This window comes from Prosopis cineraria, unplaced genomic scaffold (genome assembly GCF_029017545.1).
Source record: "Prosopis cineraria cultivar Desert tree isolate PC_DT_omini unplaced genomic scaffold, ASM2901754v1 PC6, whole genome shotgun sequence".
In the NCBI taxonomy this organism is placed as follows: Eukaryota; Viridiplantae; Streptophyta; class Magnoliopsida; order Fabales; family Fabaceae; genus Prosopis; species Prosopis cineraria.
This window is the reverse complement of record NW_026555337.1, coordinates 5,402,484-5,413,819: the sequence shown is the minus strand read 5'-3', so window position 1 is coordinate 5,413,819 and position 11,336 is coordinate 5,402,484. Positions and strand designations below refer to the sequence as shown.

Sequence of the window (11,336 nt, the reverse complement as noted above, 5' to 3'; positions counted from 1 at the left end):
TATTATTATGTTATATTTTATAACATTTAACGACAGGTATGTGAGGACCTGACGATAATATAATGAAACCCTCAGCTTTTATCATCTAAAAGTATTATTAACATGTAAAATATTAATTAATATTATAATTTTAATTATATCATGTGTTTATTTATAAATACATTTTCTCAAGGATATGTCGTGATTGTTATCTCGACAGCTCTAAATATAAATAATTATTAAATTATAAATTAATAAGGTATTATTAATGACAAGTCCGGGCCTATCATTAATTAATTGTTAATTTATCCCCAACAGCTTAGCTCGTTTTTTTTATTAATATAAGCAATAATTCTATTATTAATTATATTTATGTGGCTTAAACGACAGTTTATTAATTAACTGTCGTGATAATTTTATATTGACGACATGTCTGGAGACCTGTCGTTAGTGTCACTAAACCCCCAACTTTTATTCAACTAAAAGTATTATTAACATATATAATATTAATTAATATTATAATTTTAATTATACCATATGTTTATTTATAAATATGTAACGACAGTTTGTCAATGATGTGTCATGATTGTGATCCCAACATTTCTAGAATATAAGTAATTAAAATTATAATTAATAAGGTCATTTTTAAATTATAAATTAATAAATTGTTAATTCATCCCTATAGCTCAGCACGTTTTTTAATTATATAAGAAATTGTTCTATTATTAATTAGCATTGCATAAATTAATTATATTATAATTTATCCCCCACAGCTCAGCTCGTTAATTAATTTTTCATTTATCAATTATGAAATTATATTAATATTAATATAAATGTAATATTATTTATAATAGTAATTAATTATAATATAAATAATGTAAGTATAATATAAATAATATTTTTATTAATAGTAACATAAATAATAATAATATTAAAGTTAGATAAATATAAAATAATTAATTAATTTTATATTAATTAAAGTAACATTTTATAAAATAGTATTATATATTAATGTTGTCTAACGACAGGTACCTGTCGTTAGAGAAACACAATTAATGACAGGTCACCTGACCGAACCTGTGGTTAATTATTGCTTAATAAATAAATGATATTAATATTAATATAAATAAATATTATTAATTAATTAATACTAATAAAAATAGTATAAGTATGATACAAACAATATTTTTTAATAGTAATGTAAATAATATTAATATTAGATCAATTCCATATTACTATAGTAATATTTATTAAAATAATTATATATTATTTATTGTCTAACGAATGACCCATCTTTAGAGAGACATATTAATTGTTAACCATATAAATAATATTAATATTGGATAAATATTAGAATAATTAATCAATTCCTATTATTACAGTAATATTAACTAAAATAATTACATATTATTTATTGTCTGACGAATGATCTATCTTTAGAGAGACATATTAATTGTTAACCATATAACGACAATTCTGCTTTGGTACTGTCATTACATGTACTCTTCATTGCCACATATTTATCCTACAACTTACCTCACAGTTGTTTTTCAATTTTCGCTCCTTCAGCTAGTCCTCCTCCTTTAGCTCATGTCTTCAGCTTCCTCTCCCTCCATCATCAACTTCTTCTCTCAATCATTGGTTCATCAACTGCTCGTAGCTCAATCATCTTTCAGCTCCTTCCTCCCTCTTTGCCTTTAGCTCCTTCTCCTCTTTAGCTCATTTCTCTCCTCCCTCAACTCCTTGCTCTCCGCCCTTCAGCTTCTCCTCTTCCCCGTTAGCTCGCGCATTAGTTCTCATGCTCTTTCTTCAGCCTTTAGCTCGCCTTCATGCATCAATCTAGGTATTTTGATTCTTTTAATTTTTTTTAAAGTTTTTGTCCTTATTTGTTCAGCCCTCTTTCCTTATATTTTTTATGATATTAATTATTTATTTTTAATATAAATTTAATATCAATTTTGGGCCTAATTTTTAACACCCTTGTGCATGTTTAGCTCTCTTTTCTATTTTTTTTATTAGATAATTATTTATTTTTAATATAAATTTGATATAAAATTTTTAGGCATAATTTTTAACACCCATTAAGCATGTTCAGCTCTGTCTCCTTACATATTTTATCAAATTATTTATTTCTTTTTAATATAAATGATATCATTTGATATAAGGATAATTTGGTTTTTTCTATCTCTTGTTCTGTTATTTTAATTGGGTAATTATTTGATAGCTTCAATGTGTTAAAAAAAAAGAAGAAGCTTGAATTGATTATAGATTCTATTTATAATTATTGATTATTCATTGAGATTTGCTGAAATTGGACAAATGAGGGTTTAGTACCCAAAAAATGTCAATTTATAAGTTGCTATGCTATCAATTTTTTTTTCTAAAATTTCAAAAGATAAAATAGTTGTGCATATTTTAATTAGGTAATTATTTAATAGCTTGAATTGATTGTAGATTTTATCTATAGTTGATTATCCATTTAGATGTGTTGAAATTGGACAAATGAGGAGTGCCCAGGAAATGTCAATTTTTAAGCTGTTTCGATTTCAATTTTTTTTAAATTTGAGAATAAAAAATAATGGTTCATATTTTAATTTAGTAATTATTTGATAGCTTGATTGTGAAAAAAAAAAACTTGAATTGGTTATGAATTAGAATTATAATTGTTATTTATCCATTGACATTTGTTGAAATTAGCCAAATGAGGTTTAGTGCCTGGGGAATGTCAATTTGTAAGTTGTTGTGTTGTTAATTTTTTTTTAATTTCAAAAGATAGACTAGTTTATATTTTCTAAGTGTGTACATTTAATAAATAGATTCTTACTTGATTATTGGAAGTTAGTGGATATAGTTGACAAAAAAAAAAGCTGTAAGTGGTTGCATATACAAGTAAGCATTTTAAATATATTCTAGAATTAGAATAAATATTATACTATTAATTTATTAATTGAATTGATTTAATTTTTTAACAGTGTGCTCAACAATCAAGAAATGTTGATTGTGGTTTTTTTTTTAGCAGAAGATTGTGGTTATTACATAATGATTTTTATATATGAAATTATCATTTAATGTATTACCTACTCATTTGAGAAGATAATAATTTCTCAAAAATGATTTATTTATAGCTTACCTTATACTTGAATTAATATTCATGTATATATTTTTAAATTTGTAACATTTTAATAGTTTAGAGCCATATTTTACAAGAGTTGGGGACATATATAGAATATTTGGTCCAGTTACTTTTTAGAATTAAGATTAGAGTAGATGATTAGATAGATATTTGTATTAGACATGTAAAAATTCAAGAGATATGAATGAACTTGTCTTCGAAGTTGCTGTTTATGTACTATAAATGCAAGTTTTTGTAATTAAGGATGTATAGCATACCAAAATTTTTTTTTTTAAAAAAACAGAACACATATAGCGACAGTTGTGATCAAATTGTCGCTACAAGGTAATACTTACAATTGCAGTTAATAGTGTGATTGTCATTATAAGTTGTGAATTTTCGTTACAGCTAGCATAGGAACGGTCGTTGAATGCTTCCAAACTAAATGAAATTTCTGTTTTACAAGAGCTCCCTTCACCGCCTTGCATAATCGCACCCTAATTACACCCTAGTCTCCTAAGACACCTGGAGAACGAACAATAGAACAAAGAAAAAGAAAATAGAGGAGAGAATAAGAGGAGGTGAGGAAAGTAAAACACAAAACACTCTCATGGAAGCTCAGCCATAGTGGGCGATGAAGCGCACGCGAACTCAATGGAGGAAAAAGCACTCCTTGCAAATCATCATAGTGGGTGACTATCAGACCATACAGAGAGAAAACTCTATGCTCTGGAGATAGGAGAGAAAACTCTAACTTATGAGTATATTTATAAAAATTATCACTAACAAACTTTTTAAAGCACTACAATAAAAATCTCAAAATATGTTAAATGAAGAACATATCAATTAAAAGAATTAAATAGTAAATTCAATAAGCAAGTAATAAAGCTTTTTATATTGAATAAAATTTTATATTCCAATAATACATTTGAATTATTCAATACTTACGAGGAAGATAAAATCTTGGCCAATGTAATGATAGTTTATATTGAAATTTTTTTTTTTCAAACTTTATCAGGATCAAGAGTAAAAAAACTTTTCTCTGAACAACTTTTTAATCATTAAGATGTGATTTTAGTGGATGCCATAATAAAACTAATACATATATAGATCACACTTTCCTTTTCATGGTCGCTCTTAATTCTGGATTTTACTTAAATGAGGTAAACTTTTTCTGAACATTTAAAGAATCTTCGCTGGGAACAAATTAAATGGAGAAATATTCATTTACGAAATGTATAGTACTATAGAGTAAATTAAAGTAGCTAGGTATGCCGTCAAATATTGAATGATCAATCAAATTGTCACAGCTAAACCGTTTTCTTATGATTAAATTTTGTCGAAATACATTCTCTTCTATATTACCAGATAGTATTATATAATATTTGCAGTCGGTAGTCATAATTCACCCACACAAATACTTTATTCAATGTACCAGGTAGTCTGGATGTGTGTGTGTGGGTGTCTTCTCGTCCGCATAAGCGATTCAACGTCAAATTAAATAAAGGTTCGGTGGATAAATAAATATTTGTCTTCTCTGTCAATGTACGTCACACAATTTAAGTCTCTTTTCTTATATTTAATTTAATATTAATAACCGAATGTATTCTAGAAGAATTGTGATCTGAAAAGCCTGGTTTGTAATGTTTGTGATCCAAAATATACAGTGGTTTTAATACGGCTTTCATCAGGTCAAAAAAAAAAAAACGGCTTTCATAGAGATATTGGATGGATGATAAAAGTATATCAATTAGAACATTAATCAATAAATTTAATACTTTGTAGAATCCACAGCTTCTGTGATGATCCATATAGATTACACATCCACCTGACAGGATAACTTGTAGGATTCATATATATAACATATTTTCAAATAGGGCCAAGGCTAATTTGTTGCGGACTTATTATTTAATTCAAAACCAAATTTGTTTAAACTCATAATTTATTAAATAATTAGCCAATACAATAATTCACATATTAATAATTATAAATTATTCCAACCATGGAAACCTGAATCCATAATTTTAATAAGATTGTTGATTTTTGTTTGACTTACAAAACCCAATTAGCCATCAAACGTGTATCACAACACTTGGAAAAATAAATGTGTCTCGAAATTCAAATTCCACCTACGGAAACAAGGAACCTAATTGCTCTTGGTTGGACCAATTAAGGTTGCTAATTAATTATCAAACACGTGCCGGTCTACATTTTCTTCTACAGCTTGCTTTGATTTTAGAAGAAATTTTATTTCGATTCAATTATTTATGCTAATCCCTTCATTCAATTATATACTAATTTTTCTTCATTTAGAAAATTTCACAATTATTGATTCATTAAAGTACTATCATCTAAATTTAAAACTAATTTATATGAAACTACTCCAATGATCGTCCTACAAGTAAATACTCTCCTCTCTTCTAACCGATTCATTTTTGACCAAATTCGATGATCCTATTTAAAAGTTAAAGGTGCATGTAAACTCCTTGTTGCATGGGGTCAGTCAACTCTTAAAAATCAAAGAATCTTTTTGGGGATATAGTTAGTCCCAAGCGGATAGGATAATTAGTCAAAGAAAATATTAAAACACGTTAACGTGCAAAACATGACACTGTGAGAGTTTCTGGCCCAAAAAACAACAAAGAAAAAAAAAACAGAGAGACTGTGAGAGTGAATGCTTTCAATTAATTGAGTCGATTCCACATTGGCGTGTGGTGAGACTAAGCCTTGACATTAATTATTACGACGTATTACTTTTCCTTTTTATTACACTTCATCCATCCTATTTTATAAAATAATTTTTTAGAATGGTTTGATATTTTATAACAAAAGATGTTTTGGGAAAACAATTCATTAATGAAACCTTTTTAAATAATACTCCTCATTATTTTATTCCTTAAATATCTACAACTAGTTTAGGAGGAGGAGATTGTATGGTGGCAATTTTGGCAATATCAACTAGATGCTGCCAAGCATTGTATGCTAAGAAGAGATTAGAAAAAGAAAGAGAAAAAAAAAAGATTGGTAATTGATTATAAGTCTCTCAATGGTTTTTTCAAAGATGATAAGTTTCCTCTAATAAAAATTAAAATTCAAAAATCTATGTAATAGATTTTAGGATTAAAAGGCAATTTTACCCTTAAACTAGGACTCTAAAATATCTAGAATTTTAAACTTAATTTTTATGTAAAGTTTTTCTTTAACTTTTAAAAATGATACTATACCGGTCCTATCATTAATAAAAGTTAATTTTACCTGTTAATTAATTTAAAAATTACAAAAAAAACTAAAAAATTACATAATGGGACAAAGAAAATATAGAAAAGGACCCAATTTTTTGGTCATTTTTTATAATTTTTGAGCTTCTTTTATGTAATTTTGTTGTCAATTAACAGTTAAAGTTATAATTTATTAATGATATGGATAAGATTACATCATTTTAAAAAATTGAAATGAAATATTGCACAGAAAAAAAGTTCATTATCTTAGACAATCCTGGACTATGATTTATAGGCAAATTTGTCATTTAATCTTTAATTTATTGGAATTTGTAATTTTACTTTAAAAAAATATCTTCTAAAATGGAACGGGAAGTAATTTGAACTTTCTGTCCTTTCATGTTATGAATTTCTTATAAATTAAGGAGAATAAGTATGTAACAATTAGAAAACTTGATGAAGAAACATGAGAGCGAATACTTTCAATTAATTGGCTAAAAAAATACTTTCAATTAATTAAACCGATTCCACATTGGCGTGTGATAAGATTAACGCTTGCATTAATTGTTACGAGGTCTTGTACTTTTTCTTTTTATCGGATGAAAACATTTCTTGATCAAATCAGGTGAAAATATTTCATCAACTTTATTTTATAAGACATTTTTTAGGATGGTTTGATATTTTATAATATAAGATGCTCTGGAGAAAAATATTTCACTAATAAAATTTATTTCAAAAATATTTTTTATCATTGAGAAATTCTTGCATGAATTGATACATCATATCATTTATAATCTATTTAATAAAAACATGTCATGCCAAGTAACTATAAATATAAATTGATTATGCAATTCACTATGAGAGAGAGAAGACAATAAATTAAAGAGACATTCTATTAAAAAAGTCATTAAAAATAATGATATATAAAATTTTATTTGATTTAATTTGTGCAATTTTATTGAATAGAACATAAATAACATAAATAACATAACACACTGAATTTATAAAAGAATTGTTTCTCATTATTTCACTCTTCAAATATCATCCTTTCTCTCTCTCCCTCTTATTAAATATAGCATATTTTAAAAAGTTTATATTTCTCTTGAAAGAAATTAAGATTCCAAAATCTATATAATTAATTTTATTGGAATTTGCAATTTTATCAAAAAAAAATGTTTCATAAAATGTGGTGGGGGAGTGCTTTTTAACTTTTAACTGTTCTTGAAGTTATGAATTCCTTATAAATCAAGGAGAATAAATATGCAACAATTAGAACACTTGATACTACTTTTTGTTTCTCAAGAGAATTTCTTGTAAATTAAGGAGAATAAATATGCAATAATAAATATTCCAGAGAAACTACTCCTGATCGCCTGAGCATAACTTTTACAAACAAGTTCACGGTATCTCCCATACCACCACAGCAAATTACAAAAATAGAGAAGTAGCCATAGAAGATCAATCCCAGTATATATATCTTGACACCGCCATAGGATGCTACCTCACATTATTGTGATTGAATTAATCAAGAGGGCTCTTCTCATGATTTAGCCCATCCAGAAAGTCTCAAAGTCCTGAGAGGGGGCTTTGGAAATAATTATACATTAATAATGGATAGAAAGCAAACCATACTATCCTCAATCCTCGTGCATGATTTTCTCTGAAGGACTTTGAGCTTGCTAATGAGATACTACTTTCTAATTAAAATTGAAGAAAACAATGTTCTAGCTGCCCGCAAACAGTAGGAGGGATCTTGGAATCGGAGGCAAATTCATATCCAGAAATCCCTCTAGAATTGGAATAATCTGACACATGGATGGCCTGTTAGACTCAGCATCTTGTACACACCACGAAGCAAGTTTTATTATCCTAGTCAACTCTTCAACGTCCGCATTCCGCTCTAATGTAGGATCTAAAAGGTCAAGAACATCGCCTCCTTGAATTACTACATTCGCAGCCAAGGTGGGAAAGAACTTAACTTGACTATCTTTAAATGGTTCAGAGTTTCTTCTTCCTGACACCAATTCGAATAGCATCATTCCATAACTGTAAACATCAATTTTTGGTGTGATAGTCACACCAGAAATCCACTCTGGGGCAAGATAACCCCTTGTCCCTCTCATGGCTGTGAGGATTCTGTTGATTTCCATCCCAACTAGCTTTGTGAGGCCAAAGTCTGCAATTTTTGGACAAAAATCAGAATCTAAAAGAATGTTTTCTGGCTTTACGTCACAATGTATAATGCAGTCTTTACACTTCTCGTGGAGGTAATTTAGTCCTCTTGCTGTTCCTAATGCTATTTGGTACCTCACATTCTACTCCAATTTCTTGGAGTTTATATCCGGAAGCAGATAAGAATCCAAAGAACCATTTGGCATGTAATCATAAACCAGAAGCTTTCTGGAACCTTCGGCACAGAACCCACGAAGACGAACAAGATTGTCATGTCGGACTATGCCTACGGTGCTGACTTCTGATATGAACTTTTTCTCACCTTGGCTTGTGTTTTCAAGATTCTTTACTGCTATGGGACTTGAATCCGACAACGTACCTTTGAAAACAGAACCAAAACCTTCTCCTAGATTTTCAGAAAAATTCTTGGTTGCATTTTGTAGATCTCTGTACCCAAATGCCGCCGATGAACCCACGGCCGATCTTCCTAATCCAACTACTCTCTTTTTTCTTCTCATCATCACAAAGAGGCAAATGGCTAGGAGAACCCCTAGACCTCCAACCAAGCCTACCACAATACCAATAATGTCTTGCTTTTTGTGTGGAGCATCTGAAATCTCAGAAGCCGCAACTTTTAGAAATAACGTTTCTCCATCACTGTCATCTTGGGAAAGTTGCTGCAGACTTAATAAATCTCCATTCCAAACAGAACACCCATTACTGTCATACGCATGAGCAACGCAAGAGCAATTTTTTAAGCACGTGGATTCGCATTCAACAGCATTTCCTACTCCCACAGATTGTGAGTGTTTAGGTAAGGCCACGTTTGGCATTGCCAAAAACCTGTCTTTCTCTCTATTAGATGAACTCGGATTCTCACACTGCAACTTGGTTTTCCTCACACACCCACCTGAATGATCCTCTAGATCCCAATCAGTTTGTGACTTTGGCTTGAAACCAGTCAGGCAAGTACAAAATGGCAGGGAATTCTCATTGCAGGTCCCAAATGATCCACAAAAAGCATACACCTCACATTGTTGCCTTGGTTGAGACCAAAACAAATTCCACTGATTCGTGCTTTCTAGCCACGAGAGTTGCTGGATCTGTCCCGAGATATCAATCACCAGATGAGATAAAATAGAAGAGTTATACATGGAGTAAGTAAAATAGCTCTCGTTCTCGTTCGAAACAAAGGTGTAATTGTATAAGAAATTCGCCCTCATTTCAGGGACCAAGCTAAAAATTTGGCCGTTCCAAGAACCGCTAGTCCAATACTCTTCAGACTTGTTCCAAAGAATCAGGTACGAAGTGGTTCCTTTCGGGTCTAGCTCCAGAGGCAGGATCTTCTTTGTTCCTCCAGGAAGTGAGATATTGAGGCTGTTTTGTCTTATTGTTGAGTTTGATTTTACCGCCAGGAAGAAATGTGTTGGTCGGATTATCAAAACTCTGCCATAAATTTTCTGAAGATTCTACCTCATCTCTTAGGACAAGATTCCCAGAATCCAGGAGTATAGCCACAGCAGAACCAGAGGTGGTGGAAATCAAGTTTGTCGACCAAACTTGGATTTGGGACTCGTTTAAGAGAACCAAATTGCCGTTTGATATAACCAACTTGGCGGAGTTTTTATCAGAGACTGGGCTGTCTCTGTTTGCCACCCAAACAATGGCCTGTTGAGAGACCTTTTTATACCAGATGCCTATGTAGTAGTTTGGGGAATTGCCTGGCTTGAAGAAACCCAATTCGAAGACACCACCGGATGAGATGATAGTTTGATCCCCAGAAAGAGTTTGATTTGCAGAAATGGTATCAGCTGCCAGTGAAGGAATGGCGTGAAAAAAGAAACAGAGGAAAAGAAGAGAGAGAAAAGGCCATGGGTCGTTCATGTTGTCCATGGCCAAGCAGAAACAGCTAAGATAAAGAACTAAGATATTTTTTTTTTTATAAGAAATAACGATATTTTATTTGAAGGAAGAGTGTGTGACTTGCTGTGCAATCCCAAAAAAAAGGAAACAAGAGCCTATTGATCGTTATAGCGTTCAATGAATGGTTCGGCCTGTACGGGCACGACCATTCTTTATGCCATCGCAGTCAACAATGTTGTGCTAATGAAAGCGCGCCCGGTTCTATAGCCCTGACCTTGCAAAACCAGCTCTAGGGCTCATGCCCATAAATCCTTTAATTCTAAATCAGTATTTTTCTCAACCTTTATTTTTATTCGCAGTTTTCGGGACATAACTTTCTTATTTTTGAAATTAAAATTTCTAATTATACCAAGACATATGTAAATTACAAAATACCTAAGTCAAATATTTAAATATGCATACTCTCTAATCTTTATTATCATCAATATTCATTCAAAAATAAAACACTAAACCCATTAAATGAAAGTCTATTTAGAGAGGATGTTATTTCAACAACCTCACTGACTTTATATTCATGACCTAAAATAAATATTTAATAAATTATATTATTCTCATGTATTAATTTAAAATTTTAAGTAAATTATATAAACAAAGTTATAACAAAGATTTTAAAAATTTAAAAAGTAAATCGAGCTTATTTTTATAGGATTGAAAAACTTTTTTATATTAAAATTTTCTTTTTTTTTTTCAATTCCAGCCCTTGAAAGATGCACGGTCTAAAAGGATAGCCTACCAGTCCCACCCATCGTTGTCGGATCTAATTGTGTTCTTATAGGTTTCTTTTGAATGGGAAAAAAATCCAACTTACAAAAAAAGATTGGTTTGTCTAAAATAAAAGTGTTGACTTGGCGATTCGCATTATGTGTGCTTATTGGTGATTTTTTCTGAGTGTAATGGAAAAATTCATTAGCTCGAAGGAAATTAAGGTTTTA

General features: G+C 30.1%; 1 pseudogene; it reads right to left on the bottom strand.

Moving 5' to 3' along the window:
• Positions 1-7,638: 7,638 nt before the first annotated feature.
• On the bottom strand, positions 7,639-10,365 carry LOC129314691 (G-type lectin S-receptor-like serine/threonine-protein kinase At2g19130; annotated as a pseudogene).
• Positions 10,366-11,336: the final 971 nt, after the last annotated feature.